Source organism: Ornithorhynchus anatinus, chromosome 8 (genome assembly GCF_004115215.2).
Source record: "Ornithorhynchus anatinus isolate Pmale09 chromosome 8, mOrnAna1.pri.v4, whole genome shotgun sequence".
NCBI classification, from domain to species: Eukaryota; Metazoa; Chordata; class Mammalia; order Monotremata; family Ornithorhynchidae; genus Ornithorhynchus; species Ornithorhynchus anatinus.
The window spans coordinates 19,802,500-19,819,913 of NC_041735.1; the positions used below are offsets into that span (position 1 = coordinate 19,802,500).

A 17,414-nucleotide genomic window follows, 5' to 3' on the forward strand; every position below is an offset into this window, starting at 1 on the left:
GCAGATTATGCTGGGATGGTGACCCCTGCTGTGTGAGAGCAGAGGGTCCCTTTCGTAAAGAAGATCTGTCTTTAGCCAGGATTCTGGTGCGATCCCTTGAGGAGTGGTTGCCTAGCGGAACAGTACCCAAGGGGGTCATTGATAGTCAGTGAGTGCTGAGTGCTTACCACATGCACAGCAATGTACTCAGCATTTGGGAGAGTTCAATACAACAATTTAAAAGACACATTCCCTGCCCATAATGAGTTTGTAGCCTAGAGGACCAGTAATGGCACATTTCATTCCTCTCAAGACATCCTATTCACTCTGTCTTGTTCTCATCTCCCCAGCCATTGACCCGTTGCTCATACCCTCCATTCTGCATGGAACTCCCTCCCTCTTCATTTCTGGCAGCCTACTGCTCTTCCCTCCTCCAAAATTCCTGCTAAAAATCCCATCATCCCCTCCAGTAGACTTTCCATGATCAACTCATCTTCTAATAATAATAATAATAATGTTGGTATTTGTTAAGCGCTTACTATGTGCAGAGCACTGTTCTAAGCGCTGGGATAGACACGGGGAATCAGGTTGTCCCACGTGGGGCTCACAGTCTTAATCCCCATTTTACAGATGAGGTAACTGAGGCACCGAGAAGTTAAGTGACTTGCCCAAAGTCACACAGCTGACAAGTGGCCGAGCAGGATTCGAACCCATGACCTCTGACTCCAAAGCCCGTGCTCTTTCCACTGAGCCACGCTGTCTTCTCTGTTTCAGCACCTCTAGATAGTAAAATCTTTGAAGACAGGTATCATGTCTGTTTATTCTTTTGTACTCTAAAGTCTCTTTTTTTGCTGTCATTTTTTTTATAGTACTTAAGTGCTGACATGTGCCAAGCACTGGATTATGCATTTGAGGTAGATACAAGATCATCAAGATGGAAACAGTCCCTGTGCCACTTGAAGCTCCCAGTATAAATTGGAGGGAGCGGGATTTAATCTCCATTCTACAGATGAGGTAACTAGGGTATAGAAAAGTTAAGTGACTTGCCAGAAGTCACACAGCAGACAACTGCCAGAGCTGAGAGTTCTTAGCATAGCTCTACAGGAGGGCTCAGTGATAATTATGGTACTTGTTGAGCACTATCTATGTGCCAAGCACTGTTCTAAGCCCTGGGGTAGATACAAATTAATCAGATTGAACACAGTCCCTGTCACTCATTCAGTCAATCGTATTTATTGAGCATTTACTGTGTGCAGAGCACTGTACTAAGTGCTTGGGAAGTACTGTCCCACATGGGGCTCACACTCTTAATCCCCATTTTACTGATGAGCTAATTGAGCCCCAGAGAAGTGAGGTGACTTGCCCAAAGAGACATAAGGCAGAGCTGGGATTAGAACCCAGGTCCTTCTGATTCCCAGGCCTATGGTCTATCTACTAAGCCATGCTGCTTCTCAATAAATATGATTAAATGATCAATTAGCTAAATGTAAGCTCAGCAAAACCAAATAGATCAGGCATCCCATGAAACATGGATTTGCTCAAAAAAAAAAAAAAAATCAAAAGTCTAGGCAAATAGGGGCTTCTATCCAAAAATAAAACTACAGCATAGTTTAGACATTGACAAAACCAAAACAGGCTTGGTTCAAAATTCAATCATGTTTTCCCCATCTACAGAGGGTATTGACCCCAAAAATGAAGTGTGGTGGCCCTAGCAGCCTCAAAATCATTCTTACAAGTAACTAGACTAGAACAAGAATGTGGATTCTGGCAACAGGGAGATTTATTGACATCTGTGCTGCAATTGATTTACAACAATTATGCTCACATGATTGCTTTTCATTTTAAAATATAACACTTCTAACGGAGAAAAATAGCCATGATTCTTTTCAAATTATATTCTTAATATTTGATTTTCCATTTAGGATGGGGGAAGTTCAGAAATTGGTTTTTAACCCATCAAAATTTATGGTAAACAAGTGATATTTAGACATGGGCTTAATATAAAGCTCTAACTGCATTTCCCATAATAACCCAGGTTTAGTTTACAGAATAAAAATGCTCTAGAAGGGAATTCATTCATTCAATAGTATTTATTGAGAGTTTACTATGTGCAGAGCACTGTACTAAGCACTTGGATTATATTCGAGAAATCATTTCATTAATTTCCAGTTTGTGCACTTAGTGGAAGACTACAGAACTGAGACTCAGGAGATCTGAATTCTAATGCTGGCTCTGACATTATCCTACTATGTGGCCTTGGATTTCCATTTTCTCATCTGTAAAATGGGGATTAAATTACTGTTCTCCCTCCTGACCTGACTGTGAGTCCCAGTAGTACAGAGACTGTGTCAGAACTGACTGTATTTCCCCTTGCCCTTAGCACATAATTACCATTTAAAATCATGATTATTATTAATCCCTCTAGTGGGATGGGGGTTAAACAGTACCCAAAAGCTCACAGAAACAATAGCCATAGGGACTTGGAATTTCCAGGAAAAATTTCATTCAAGAATCCCTCTGAGCAAAATCCCATAAGCAGCTACATATCTAAACTCTCTCACCCTCCCAATTGCCTGACTTTTTTTTTTTTAATTCAGCAACTAGCATCAAGCCCAGTGTATAGGATGCAAACCAGTAGGAAAGGCAATTTCTCTTCCTAATCCTCAGTATTGTCATTGAAAGCACCACTTCCAAACTAAGTAGGGGAAATTCACGCTAACATGATTGGTATTTTTTGAGCACTTACCATGTGCAGATAACTGAACTAAGCACTTGGGAGAGGGCAGTATAACAGAGTTGGCAGACAGGTTCCTTACCCACAATGAGCTTTCAGTCTAGACTGGGAGATAGACATTAAAATATAGTATATCATTTAAAGATATGTACATAAGTGCTGTGAGGTTGAGGGTGGGACAAATATCAAATGCCCAAGGGCATCCATAAACAACAAATGATGTAATTACCCTTGGCAATATTTAATTTTAGGACCTGAACTTACTTTCAAATGCACAGTCTTAATTAGTCCTTGCAAGTACCCAGGGAGCAAATTAAAACCATTTCTTGCCACAGCAATTAAATATTACTGAAGGGAAGACATCCTTTGGAGAAAGAGGGAGTGTCCCACCACTTCTATTCATCCCTCTGATCCACAAAAAAAAAAAACAAACAACTCATTTATTGAGCACAGTAGTAAACTGATAAATAAGCAGCATGGCCTAATGGGAAGAGTCCAGGCCTGGGAGGCAGAGGACCTGGGTTCTACTTCCAGACCCGCCACGTGTGACATTGGGCAAGTCACAACTTCTCTGTTCCTGAGTTCTCTGATCTGCAAAATGGGGATTCAGTGTCAGTACTCCCTCCCAGACTGTGAGCCCCATGTGGAACTCTCTACACTTAGAACAGAGCTTGGCACACAGTAAGCGACTGAATACCACAATGAATTAATTAGTAAGCTCTTGGGAGACTATAACAGAGTTGGTAGACATATTCCCTGTACACAAGGAGCTTAGTCTAGAGGGGGAGACGATGCCTCAAACAAATGTCTCTGGTGTTGAAACTACCCCAACTGAATATTGGATCCCACAATGAGTTTCTCATTGTACTAAATGCCATTTTTAAGCTAATTATGAATTAATCTGAATACAGACTATGTTTCCCTTCAAAATTTATCTCAAATTGGTACTAGGGAACTGTTGCTCAACGTATTTCCAGTGATGATTTCAGCTGAAACCTAGGGAGATAAAACATTAGCCAAGCAAATCCTCTCTCCCAGAAGGTCTGAAGCACAGACTCTCTTTCCCCAGAGTCAACCCCATTCGAAGGCTGTTCTGCCCAACAGAGCCAAATGCAAGACCTAAATCAATCAATTAATTATCCCTAACCAGCAGGGCTGGGTTCCATATTCCACACATCCTCCCTTTAACAGAAGCCGGTTCAAGGTCTTGTCTAGTACCGCTACTTAAATCAGGCTTTTAATTAGCAATTCATTGTGTCAGCTAGGGAGCCTCACGGAGTCGTTGGATGTTCATGGTAATTATAGTTATAGCTGTCATGTTTCCTATTGTCTCTGGGCATTTTGGGAGACATCACTTCTAAACTTGCAGAGTTACCTTAAAATGTCCAGGCCAGAGCCCTTATGGGAGCAGGAGTCTTCTGGGCAATAGGCAATCAATCTCTTTGAGACTTTCTCTGATCTGACCTTCAGCTGGGCTTGAATTAGGAGTCCGGTCCTCAAGTCGCTCCCTACCTGCAACACTGAAAGGAGGCAGCGCAACTTAATGGGTGACCATAAGACTGAGAGTCAGACTTAGGTTGGAGTCCCAGCTTTATTGAGTGACCTTGGACAAGACGCTTTTAGCTCTCCTGGCTTCAGTTTCCTCATCTGTAAATTGGGGATTAAAATACCTGTTCTTCCTCCTACTCTTCTAGCCACAGTGCCCTGCTGGATTTCTAATTTTATTTTCATAACTCTCTATTTCTCATCTTTAAGGTTTTTTCTGTACTTACTGTTTTGTCTTTTCTCATGTCTGTCACCACTCTCCTTTTCCCCAAGGGCCACGGAGCGGGTCTAACTCTCACCTCTGTATCCTTTCCCAATACTTACCATAGTGCTTTGCACACAGCACTGCACTAAGCTCTGTGCCTGTCCCACACGGGGCTTATGATCTAAGGAGGAAAGAAGAGGTATTGAATCCCCATTTTAAAGATGAGGTAACTGAGGCACAAAAGTGATTTGCCTAAGGTCCCACAGCTGGCACGTGGCACAGGAGATGGATAGCCATGGAAATGTAAGAGCCAAGGTGCCTTCCTCCATTTGGGACACCAAAAGGTGGCCACTGATGGCACTTATGGATATTGGACACCTTGAAAAATGGGATATAGCATATGGTGCTCCAGGCACAGAATGCAGAGTAATGCTCTCTGCCCACTCTGAGTCTGTAAGCTCCTTGTGAGTAGGGTAAATATCTACCTACTCTTCTGCATTGTACTCTCCCAAGTACTGAGTACAGTGCTCTGCAAACACTACTCAAATACCACTGATTGATACATACCATATTTTCCTCAAGTCCTCCCCAACTTAAAGCAGTCCACCTCGGGGTTCCCCTCACTCCCCACTTGGTCCAGAGCCATCGCATACCATTCCCAAGTCCCTATTAACATAGGGGCCCCTTCTGAACTGTGGAACTCAGCAGGAGGAGCAAAATTGAAGCAGTGTGGTCTAGTGTATAGAGCATGGGCCTGGGAGTCAGGACCTGGGTTCTAATCTCAGTTCTTTTACCGTCTGCTTTGTGACCTTGGGCAGATCACTAAACTTCTCTGTGTCTCAGTTACCTCATCTGTAAAGTGAGAATTAAAACCTTGAGCTCTATGAGGGACACAGACTGTGTCCAACCTGTGTACATACCTGTAATTTATATTAATATGTCTCCTCCTCTAGACAGTAAGCTTGTTGTGGACAGGAAATGTGTCCATCAACTCTTTATATTGAACCCTCTCAAGTGCTTAGTACAGTACCCTGCACATACTAAGCGCTCAATAAATACAATTGATTGATTGAACTCAACTAGCTACCTACCCCAGGGCTTAGTACCATACCCGGTACATAGAAAGTGCTTAAATACCATAATTTAAAAAAAAAAAATGATGAAGGGAAGTTGGAAGCTTAAAATAAATATGCTGGATACAGTCAAAGGGACAAACAGATAATAGGACAAGCTAGGTGTATTCATTCATTCAATCGCATTTATTGAGCCATCACTGTGTATCATATTCCTCTGTTTCTATATGGGAACAAAGCCTGGAACACATACATTTTGAAAAAACCTAGCTTTAAAACTGTGGTTGTAGCCTTAAAAATCTCATTTGTCCAACAAGCTTCCTAGATCATTTTCCTGTGCTTTGTCAACTTGCAGAAGAGAGCAGCTTGGGACCCTCCACTCCAGACCCTCTCTGTGCCACAGGACAGGTGTTCCTCACTGATTAATGGTCTGGCAAAGAACCAGAGCAAACCAGATATTTCCCCAGGCCAGCACTTTATACCCTGAAACCGAGAACTCTCCCTCCTTGTTACTGCACATAAAAAAGTGTCTAGGGTAAAATATCATTGTTCTTGCAGAGCAATGAAGCCATATTTCCTGACACCCCGGAGCAAGCTGGAAGAATGTTAGGTAAGAGAATCCCTGGTGGAGTGTCTAAAGAGTTACATTCTATGGATCTGGGGGAAGAAAAAAAAACAAAAAAACTTGGGTTTTGTCGACCGGAAAGTCTTATCATGCCCCTCTGTGTACAGAGCATAGAGCTGGGGTCATTATATATCATTCTCCATAAACGAAGTTACTTATGATTTAGAGTCTTCTGATCCTTTTATTATTCCAGTCCCCAGGTGATTGGAAGATGAGACCAGCTGGGGCCGAGTAAGAATGAATATGGTTTCTTAGACTACAGATTTCACCTTCTTTCTATGTCCTTACAGTTCTACTCTTTTCCTCAAAACTGCAGCACATTTAGGAGAAAGTGTGGTTGTCAAAAAGCTGCTTAAGACTCTGGGTATGACTCCCTCCACCATGAGACCCTGCTGAGGTTTCTTCAAAGATGAATTTAAGGAGAATGGGAGTTGGCACCTAGGACTGTAAACAGCTTATCTTCACTCTCAATCCTAAAGGAGGTGAGGAGAGCAGAAGGATTTATCTGTAATGTTCCCAGTGGTGCTTTTTTCCCAAGCCATTTTAAGGTTGAACTGGAGGAACAGCACTTGAAATTATGCCAAGATGGGCAGGCAGAATTATGGTGCTGACTGGGAAGCCAAGGAAGAAACTGAGCCCAAGAGAGAGTGATGAGAAAATGTCAAGGTTGTTTAAGATCAGCTAGTGAAATGGATCTGACAAATCACAATCTGATAAACTATTCATTCCTATGAGGCTTTAAAGAGCTGGAGTTAAAATGCTGAGAGTCAAAGAATTAAGAATGACTATTGATGCAGAACGTGTACTTGAGGAGAGAGAACGGATTAGAAAGTGGAGGCATCATAGCTGCTCTCTCTCCAGCCCAAGCTCATTCTTATGCGCTTCCAAACCTTGGCCCTATGCACTGCATTAGCAAGTTTTGAGATGGGCTTGATTATTCATTGGGTTGGATTTTGGTCAGTGGTTCGGCATGTGGTCCAAGGACAGACATTATCCATTTTAGGAGAAGAGCCCTAGTGCCCTACATCAGGCCCCAAGGTAGGTATAAGAGAATTGCACTACATCAGGCACCAGGGTAGTTATAAGAGAATTGCACTCGACACAGTCCGTCCCACGTGGGGCTCACAATCTAAGTAGGAGGGAGAACAGGAATTTAAGCTTCTCTGTGCCTCAGTTTCCAACTGTCAGATGGGGATTCAATTTCTGTTCTCCCTCCTACTTAGGCTGTGAGCCCCATGTGGGACAGGGACTGTGTCCAGTGCAATTCTCTTATAACTACCCTGGCGCGTAATGTAGTTCTTGGCACATCTTCAAATGCCAGAGTCATTTCCGACCCACAGCGACTCCATGGACACACGCTCTTCAGAATGTCCCATCTTCGATCATGAAGTCATTCTGGTATGTGTAGCCATGGAGTTTTCTTGGTAAAGATACTGAAGTGGTTTACTGTTGCCTTCAAACCTGCAGTAAAAACTTGAGTCTCTGCCATTGTCCTTGATCAAAGTTTTGATCACTTGATCATTTGCCTTTGATCTTTTCCCATGTCACTGCTGACTGACACAGGTGAATTGACTTTGTCGGTTGCTTCGGCTTGGACCTTTCCATTACAGGTAGGCCTACATGGTATAGTTCTAAGCTTCATCAGTATTCGCAAACTCTCCCGACATGATAAGGCATCAATTCACAGGAGAGTCAGGCACATACCACAGTGATTTGCGTTATCCCTGGTCAGGAGGGAGAAATAGGAATTCTCCTTTCTGGGATATTGCAGGTACGCGTCTCTTGAAAGCAAGACTAGAGCCTGGTCCCCCACAGGGTCTGAATCTGTAAATATTTCAATTGATGCACATTACCATCCATAAATATACAAATGAGACATTTCCCAGAATCTTTTCCCAAGATCCTCTGGGACTTGGAAGAAGGTGGGAAGAAATTAGACACTGGTGAATAAGTGAAAATTCAACCAAGGAGACTACCAGGAGGCAGTGTTTAAGATACCTGCAGGGGATCCTGATTTTCCTTCTCTGATTTTCTCCCCTCCATGTAATTAAGCATGTCTGGGGAGACCCTGCTGACTTTGAGGATAAATTACAGTTTCTGAGTAACTAAACAATATGAATCTCTCCTGAGGAATTCTGCCTTGGAAATGTGAGTGTTGTGCCTATACGTTTTGATGAAATTAAGAGTCTGCTAAAAGAAAAGAGTCTGGTTTTTGGGGTTGTTTTTTTTTAGCGCCAGTTGTTTATAGGAAAACTTTTGTGGCTGGTGTTTGAGCTGTAAGAAATTGAATCTAGTTTCCATATTAAATCAGGATTCCTCTGTAGTGACTTGGAAGTATTGTTGGCAATACAGGACAATACCATAAGCATCTCCATTGTCTCTCCTCCATCATTATGTCACATGGATTATAGCAATCACAGTGTGGCTTAAACCTTAACTCATGAGACTCTACAAAGCACAAAATCTAACAAGGAGGAAGCCAGCTGGGAGCCAGGCATTAGATAAGATGTGAAGTGGAATGTCTGAGCCTGACTACAGTTCATTAATACAGCCAGAGGATGCCAAGCACAGGGTCATTCCTAGAGTAAACCAACCAAGGTAGTTACCCTGGGGGAGCCCATCCCTCCCAGTGACTGGAAGTTGTCAGGTGACTAAATCACTGGCATCCATTTTCTGTTCCACTCCAACCCATCCTGGCACTGCCCAGTGGTTGCTCTCCAAAGTCCCACTTCTTGGAAGGACAGCACCCTCTAGAAGTCTACTGGAGGATGGGGGGGGGGGGGGGGAAGGGGCAGCTTACTGTGCACAGCGGACTGTACTAAGTGCTTGGAAGAGTACAATATAACAGAGTTGGTAGACCCTGCCCACAGTGAGCTTACAGTTTAGAGGGGAGTTTGCCATCAGAGTCTACAATCTAGCAGGGAAGACAGACACAAAAGAGAGTTCAGGTTGGAGGAAAAGTTAGTTCTTCAGGGATCTGCTGCCCTTCATCTAGTGACCCCAGAGGCAAGGTTCTGTGGCTCTGACTTTCACCTCCCATCCCACAAAAGGTCAAAGAATAAGTGTTCTTCAATGTCAGGATCAGAAGAGAAGCCCAGACCTCATGGATAGATATACATTCTCTGTTCAATGTACATCATTATGCACAAAAGTGCTACAAGTACTTGCGACTGCATGAATGTGGAGGTGGTGTAAAAGGACTGAGGTGTTTTTTGGGAGGAGGTGCCATTTGGGAGGAGGAAGGCCTCTGGAGGAAATCGGAATTTCAGAAGGGCTTTGAGGATGGGTATAGCTGAGATCTGGCAGATATGAAGGGATAGGGAGATCCAGACAGGAGAAAGGAGCTTGAGTCAAGGGTCAGAGGTGGGAGAGATGAAGGGCCCAATCAATAGATTAACTTCAGAGGAACAGAAAGTGTGAGCTGGAGCAGAGTGGGAGAAGAGAGTAGATAAATAAGAGGCAGGCTGCCGATGGAATGCCTTAAAACCCGTGTTCAGGAGGTTCAAAACCAGCCTTACTGGGAACACAGCTATCTAGATCAGGGAGGCCAGAGCATCATCCATGAGCCTAAGGCTTCCAGCTTTCCCTGCCAGGGATAGGCGCAATGCAAACTTTGATGGCCAAGCTGGCTCACGGTCTTTGGGCTCCAATTCCAAAAGACATTCAACCCCTATGCTGCCCAGCTCCCAGCCACACAATTAAATGCTGGACATATGCACCTTGCAGTGGAGACAGGGAAGGGGGGAAAGAGCTATACTTGGAAGAACTCAGTCTGACAGGCCAGAGAGCAAGGGTGGGGGCCTCTAGACTGTAAATTCATCGTGGGCAGGGAATGTCTACCAAATTTGTTGTATTGTACTCTCCCAAGCCCTTAATACAATACTCTGCACACAATAAGCACTCAATAAATACCACTGATGACGATGAGGGCCACCGACCTGACCAGGTTAAGCCTTGGGACTGGGAAATGTGTGCTCTGTTGATGAGAGGAAATGTTTTCTAGCCAGGTGCTTTCCAATTTCCCACTAATCATCTCACAAGTGTCAGATAAAGAGGAAAGACTCCCTGGCAGAAACATCTTTGCCAGAAAGCCAGTGGAGCCCAAAGTTAAATCCTGCTTCCGGACGTGGGCTCTGCTTTGGTGAATCCAGAGCAAAGTCGGGGTCTCTCCATCAAAGCCAGCCAAGAGAGGGTGAACCTCTGGAAGAGATCTGAGATATTCATATTCATCACCTTGCTTCCAGAGCCAGATTACAGTTACTGACTTGATTTTCCTTCCTCCCTCCATGGTCCCAAGTCTTTCTTACACATAGTGAGAAGGGGAATTACCTCAATTTCATAAGACTGGTGTGTGAAAATCTGATCTTATTGCTTTGCAATTTTATGGCTGAAATATTAAATCTGTCCAGTTTCTGTTCCTGAGAAATTCAACAGGTCAGACTTCCTAGCCATCTTCAGCTTTGGACATCTCCAGAACAAAATGTCAGAGATGGAGCCACCTCTAGTGATTTAATTGTTTTTCTTTCTCTCTCTGGGCTATCTAATGCTAGAGAGGGGCCCAGAGGAAAGCTCATCTCATGGAAGCTATCCGCAATCCACTCCCACTCAAACTCCGCTTTACAACATTCTAGTTCAAGCTAGACACATCACATAGTCCAGACTCCCCCTCAGTGGAGGATAGAGGTCAGCCCCAGGCCATGCTAAAGCAGGCGGCTACAAATCAGGCCTGTCTGGCCAGGCCAGGGCCCAACAGGGGCTGGATGACCATCTCCATCACCCATTTCAGTGTCTCATTGAGCTGCATGTGAAGCTACAAAGTCTGTATCCACATCCACACCACATGTGGTTTTGAAGTCCCTGCAGTCCCTAGAGACATCCAGCTTCCCCTGCTCCCCCAATTCCTAGACCTAGGCTCTGCTCCCCTCCTCTATCCAAAGCCTATAGCAAACATCTCTCCCTGATGGAGATTTCCTTTATACACTGGGTCCATAGAGTAATGTTCCTTTTTATGGCCATTTCCTAGAACGGGAACATCCCCAAATCTATCCTTCCTAACCTGGGACAACCAAATATTTAAGATACAAGCCTGACTTTCCTGACTTGGTCTTCCTAGTTGGACATGGCCTCCAGCTTCCTTCTTTTCTTATTTGGTGAGGAGAGGGAAGGAAAGATTCTAACTCTTCTCTTCAATTTAATTTAAAAAATTGTTTTGTCCCACTTTGGCTTTTGCTCTACTGGATTTTGCATTACGGGAATATATTTAGTCAGTGGGACACATCAGTAACCTCAAAGTCATCTGGTCCATCCCCCTGCCTTCAGGCAAAACTGCGCACAACATATTCCAGACCAGCTGCATTCTGCCTTCTTCCTGGAAAATCCCCAGAGGGGACACCACACCCTCCCTATTGAGCTTCTCAACCCTGAGTCAGAAAACACTTCTGAACATAGAATTAATTAATTACTCTAATTCACACTAAAACTCTAGAGACTGCCAGATTACGCCTATTGGATTGACTCTTTCAGTGCCAGGAAAGAAATCTCTGTTCTGGGCTTGAGGGCCTCTGGCTTTGGAGGTTAAGGCAATACTAAGTGCTGAGTACAGTGCTTTGCACCCAGTAAGTGCTCAATAAATACAGTTGAATTGTAGGTCTCACGGTTAAGCCCTCTTTCATTCATTCATTCAATAGTATTTATTGAGGGCTTACTATGTGCAGAGCACTGTACTAAGCGCTTGGAATGTACAAATCAGTAACAGATAGAGACAGACCCTGCCCTTCGACAGGTTTAGTCTAATCTAACCTCTTCTTGTCCTCCCCACATCACCTTCTCCATGGCCAAAAGGGAGGTGTCAACTTAAGTCTGGGCAGCATCTTGTGCTTCCTGAGGCTGGAGCTTGAGTTTGCTGGAGTAGCGGGCCTGGAGGCTGCTGGCCGTGAACAGGTAGCCCTCTTGCAGCTTCATCTAGGTCAAGGTCAGCAGGAAAGCCAAACATGGGGCATTTGTTTCAGTTTATGGGAAACTCCAGACTCAGACATCCCCTTCTCCCTGCTTGTCTCTCACTCTCCCCTTCACTTTATATCTCTCTGCCTTCCTTGATCCTTCCTCTCCCAATCCTTCTGGGCCACCAATCACCCTGTCCTCATCACAAGTGAGGCAAGACTCCTCCTCAGGACCCTGCCAATTCTACTCCTTCCAACCTGAGAGGAAATGATCCCAAGAATTGACCGGCCTCCAATCTGATTTGCAATTTAACTTACCCCACTGAAGAAGACCCTGGAGACTCTGCAGCTAGCTGCTCTCCCAGGATCCCAGGAATCCCACTTTCCAGAGCAAATAAAGCCACAGCAGACAGTTCTGCTTAGTTTTATCTGCTTTGTAGGGAGGTCTGAGAGCCTCCCCTGCCCTCTCCTTTTGAGGACATCTGCCCTCTGAGATGGGCACCTTCCCACTTCAACCTTCTCTCAATTCCAGGAGGGCCTGATGAAGAGGAGATCCTGTCTAGAAAAGGTGGTAAACCTACCCAGACCTCTCTCAACACTGCCCACTTCACATCCCAACCTTGTCCATCCCTCTCTTGACCCCACAATGCCTCTCTCATTCCTGATCTGCTGTTGTTTCTGGCCCCTCCCATTTGGGGCCATTAACAGCAGCCAGCATCTCTTCTCAGAAGCTTGCTGTTTCCCCGGGCCCTGGAGAAATTCATCTGTCCCCAAGCCATATGGAGGAGGGACAGCTGAGTCAGCATATTGTCGGGCCAGGTGGCAGCAGGGTGGGAAGCCAGGCAGACAGCCACACTTCCCCTCACAGATTGCTCCCTTCCGCCACCCCACCCCCAACTTTGGCTCAGTGGAATATTTGTTATCTGATCCTGTCCTCAGATCCCAGGCCTGGGGCACCTGATAAGCAAAAGAGGGGATTGCAGGGAGCCCAACTCAGTCTTCATCAGTGCTCGTCAATTAATTCTTTCCAGCCCTCCACTCTGCCCAGGAAAAAATAAATAAATCTACCTATCATCATCATTGCTCCTGAGCAAACCTGGTCAGTTTGCCAACATGTTTAAGTGAGAACCACTTTGGGATACGAAAGGGCCTTCATAAAATCTTGATCTCTCACCTCCCCCCAACCCCCTACAAGTAACTCCAAGCTCATCTAGTCTATCCCCTGCCTCCAAAGTAGTGATGTACTGAGAGGGATAGTGAGCATCAAATATTTTATATATTCCGTCCTGCAGACTTGTAAAACGAGCCAACTCTGGCCCAAATAATTGCCTATCTCTGCACCCAGGCCTGATTGGGGTCCCAGGAGTTCTGGGCACACATCCACTCCAGGATGCTCAGTAATTAACCTCTTGGTGGTTTGGAACCATAATAGCCCCCCAGGAGCAAACTAATCCATCCTCCTGTCTCTGAGCAGGCCTGGATAAACCCCCAATCCAGCAAAGCATTCCTGAGTGCCTTCAGAGAAGGAGATTTCCCACCCTTCCTTAGAAGCTCTGGCACTTGTCTGCTGTGTGACCTTGTGCAAGGCTTTTAACTTCTCTTGCTACAGTTACTTCATTTGTCAAATGGGACGTGGGACATGGACTTTGTCCAACCTGACTAGTGTGCATCTACCCCAACACTTAGTACAATGTCAGGCATATAGTAGGTGCTTAAAAAATGCCATATTTAAAAAAGCTCATTCTGGTCATTTAACAACCTACGTGGTTGGGATGTGTTTCTTGATATCTAACCTAAATCCTTGCAGCTGCAGTCTTGGCTCCTTTTCTCTAGTTCCCCATCAGAGGAGATGGAGGAACAGCTGATCACCTGCCACAAACAAGCCCTTCATCCACCTGAAAATTGCTATATCCCACTGAGCCTACCCCTTTCTGGAGAAAACATCCAAATCCTGTATCCTTTCCACATTAGTCTCTTTTCTGATGCTTTCACCACTTTGCCCAGGCTGCTCCCTGGGTCCTTTTTAGATCTCTTTGCAAATGGGTTTGGCTCCCACACCCAGGGTGACCAAGACACAGAAAGACTCAGGTCCTGTGTTCATTTAAAGGGGAGTGGATGTGGGGACCCTCACTTTAAATCTTTTTTAAGCATTGCTCTCTATTCTCCAGCTCCTGGCCAGAAGGGTTGTTCAGAGGGCAGACAGTAGAGAATACCCCAGCTGAGAAAAGGTGATGAGACCCCACTAACAAAACTCCCAGCCAATCAACCAATAGTATTTTTGGAGTGCTTATGTGCAAGAGTACTATACGAGGCTCTTGGGAGACCACACTGTCTTGAATAGATATGATTGCTGCCTAGTGCATGTGCTTCCTGGCCTGATAAATCACAATTCCAGAATGTTTGTCTCAAGCTGTAAGCTCAAAACTGTAAACTTGTTATGGACAGGGAATATCTCTCATGTGTTGTATTCTCCCAAGCACTTAGTATAGTGCTTTGCACATAGTAAACACTCAATAAATACCATTGATTGATCGAGCTTTGTTCAGGGAATTGAAGTCCAAGCTCTGAGAACCACCCTGTCACCTACCTGGGGTTGCTTAGCAGCCTGGGGCTAAGTAGGAAATTTGGTATGGGGGGGGGAGGGGGGGGAAAAGAGAGTCATAGATGAGGTCTGTTACTGCCATGCCTTCTTCAAGCAACTGAGAAGCAACATAGCTTAAATAGAAAGAGCACAGCCCTTTGAGTCAGAAGACATGTGTTCTCTAATTCCAGCTCTGTCAACTGCCAGCTGTGTGACCTTGGGCAAGTCATTTAACTTTCAGTGCCTCAGTTTCCTTATCTGTAAAATGAGGATTGATTACCTATCCTCTTCCTTACCTGAACTGTTGAGCCTCAGGTGGACTTGAACTCTGTCCACCTGATTGACTTGTATCTACCCCAGGGCTTAGAACAGTGCTGGACAGAGTAGGGTTTAACAAATTTGATTTTAAAAAAAAAGAAAGTTCTCCAACCTCTCCCTATTCTACTTTCTGGAGCCTCCCTCTGGGCACATATGGGATTGTTTTCAAATCTAGAGTTGAAGAATTTACTATTCCCCTAATAACTGTGGTATTTGTGAAACATTTACTATGTGTCAAGCTCTGTGAAAAATGCTGGGGTAGATCAGGTATAATCAGACCAGACCCACATGGAGCTCACAGTCTAAAGGGAGAAAGATGACAGGCACTTAATTCCCATTTTACAGATGAGGAAACTTAGGCAGAGAATTTACGTGACTTGGCCACAGCAGGAAACTGAGGGAAACAAGGATTAGAACCCAAGTTTCCTGACTCCCAGTCTTATGCTCTTTTCACTCTGCTTCTGAAGGATCTGTCTGCCCATGGACTCCTTTGGAAAATGTTTTGCCCTTTCTGAGAGCCCTTGAGACCATTTAGAGGGGTCTGAAACACAATGTAGTCTGATGGAAAGGTCCTGGAAGTCAGGAAACCTGGATTCTAATCCCAGCTCTGCCACTGGTCTGCTGGGTGACCGTGGGTAAGTCATCATTCCAAGAGATATCAACTCCTGAGCCCTCTCTAGCACTTACATACATACTCAGCTTCAGCACTTATGTATACACAGATAATTTGTTATTCTGTAAATATTTTATGCTTGCTTCCTCTATTAGAGAATAAACTCCTTGTGAGCAGAAAATGTGTCAATTTTTTTTTTTATACTTTCCAAGATCTTAATACAGTGCATTGTGCCCAGGGGTTACTCATTAAATGCTACTACAAGAACCATTTTTTATTACTACCAACCTCTCTGCATTTCTGTATCCTCATCCGTAAAATGGGGATAATATCAGCTGCCTCTCTCAGCCTCATTGGGATATTATGAGAGTAAATTGAGACAAGTGATGTGAAAGCACTTTATAAATACAAGGTGTTATCAATATGTATTGAGCACATTCTATGTGCAGAACACTGTATTAAGTGCTTAAGCAGTGTGGCTCAGTGGCAAGAGCCCAGGCTTTGGAGTCAGAGGTCATGGGTTTGAATTCCGGCTCTGCCACTTATCAGCTGTGTGACTGTGGGCAAGTCACTTCACTTCTCTGTGCCTGAGTTACCTCATCTGTAAAATGGGGATTAAGACTGTGAGCCCCACATGGGACAACCTGATTCCCCTGTGTCTATCCCAGTGCTTAGAACAGTGCTCTGCACATAGTAAGCGCTTAACAAATACCAACATTATTATTATCATTTATTGTGTACTTTGTAAAGAGCACTATAGTAAACACTTGGGAGAGTATAAACAGAGTTGGTAAACATGGTCTCTGTTCCCAAGGCGCTTACAGTCTAGGAGTCATCCAACAATTCCATGCCAGGGAAACACTGGGCATGTAACCTGAGCAAAGCTGCCCTAGCCAGCAAGCTCCCTCTTGACTTCTTGTATTGCACTGTCCCAAACGTTATAGTGCTCTGCACCTGCTAAGTTTCAATAAATACCATTCATTCAATCATATTTATTGAGCGCTTACTGTGTGCAGAGCACTCTACTAAGCACTTGGTACAATTCAGCAGCCAGATAGAGACAATCCCTGCCTACTGATTAAATGTGTGTCCAGAACAGTGCCAAGCAGACCACCACTCTACCCATCTCCTCCTGACCCTCTATTCAGGGATTCATAGATTCTCCCAATTCTATATCTCAAGTGGAAGCTCCCAGGATTGAAGCAATAGGAATGCATCATCCCATAAGCCAGATGACTATGCCTGTCAGACTTCATCCATAGCCTGGCCACCTGCCCCGACCCTCTGCAGCCCAGCCACCTGCCACCTCACCAGTTCTGCCATCTGGACTCCCACAGCCTTCTGCCCAAGTCCTCACACTGGGACATGGCATAACCAACACAGTCCTAGGTTTGAGACAATAACTGAATGAGGAAGTAGGCCTTGAAGAGAACATAGTTCACACACCCATCCACACATATCAACCCGTAGGGACAAGTGGGTGTTTCCCCATTCACCTTTGGCAGTAAAAGCTCGGTCTGGACCTGACCAACCTCAGTGGCAGTCATTGCCTCACCCAGCCAGGTCAATTGGACACTAACCTTCCCCAGAAAGCCACACTGACCTGCCAGTTCACTCTCCACTCCATTGGCCAAGACTCCCACTTCCCTGCACCAAACAGGGGTGGATTTGGCTCAGTTAAAATGGAAGAGACTTAAAGCTTTACTGACAACTTGAGAATAAGACAAACAGACAGGGAGAGAGGAACTTACAAGCCAGCCCAGAACGACCTCCCACACAGCTCCTCAACCCAGCGTTGTGAG

At 44.7% G+C, this 17,414-nt stretch overlaps 1 long non-coding RNA gene across 1 annotated transcript in view; it reads right to left on the reverse strand.

Annotated features, from left to right (window-relative positions):
- Nucleotides 1-17,414, reverse strand: part of LOC103170484 — a 66,764-nt gene extending 49,350 nt beyond the window's left edge. The window contains exon 1 of the long non-coding RNA XR_486209.2: nt 17,364-17,414. This is a non-coding gene — a long non-coding RNA (uncharacterized LOC103170484). The remainder of the gene's footprint in view (nt 1-17,363) is intronic.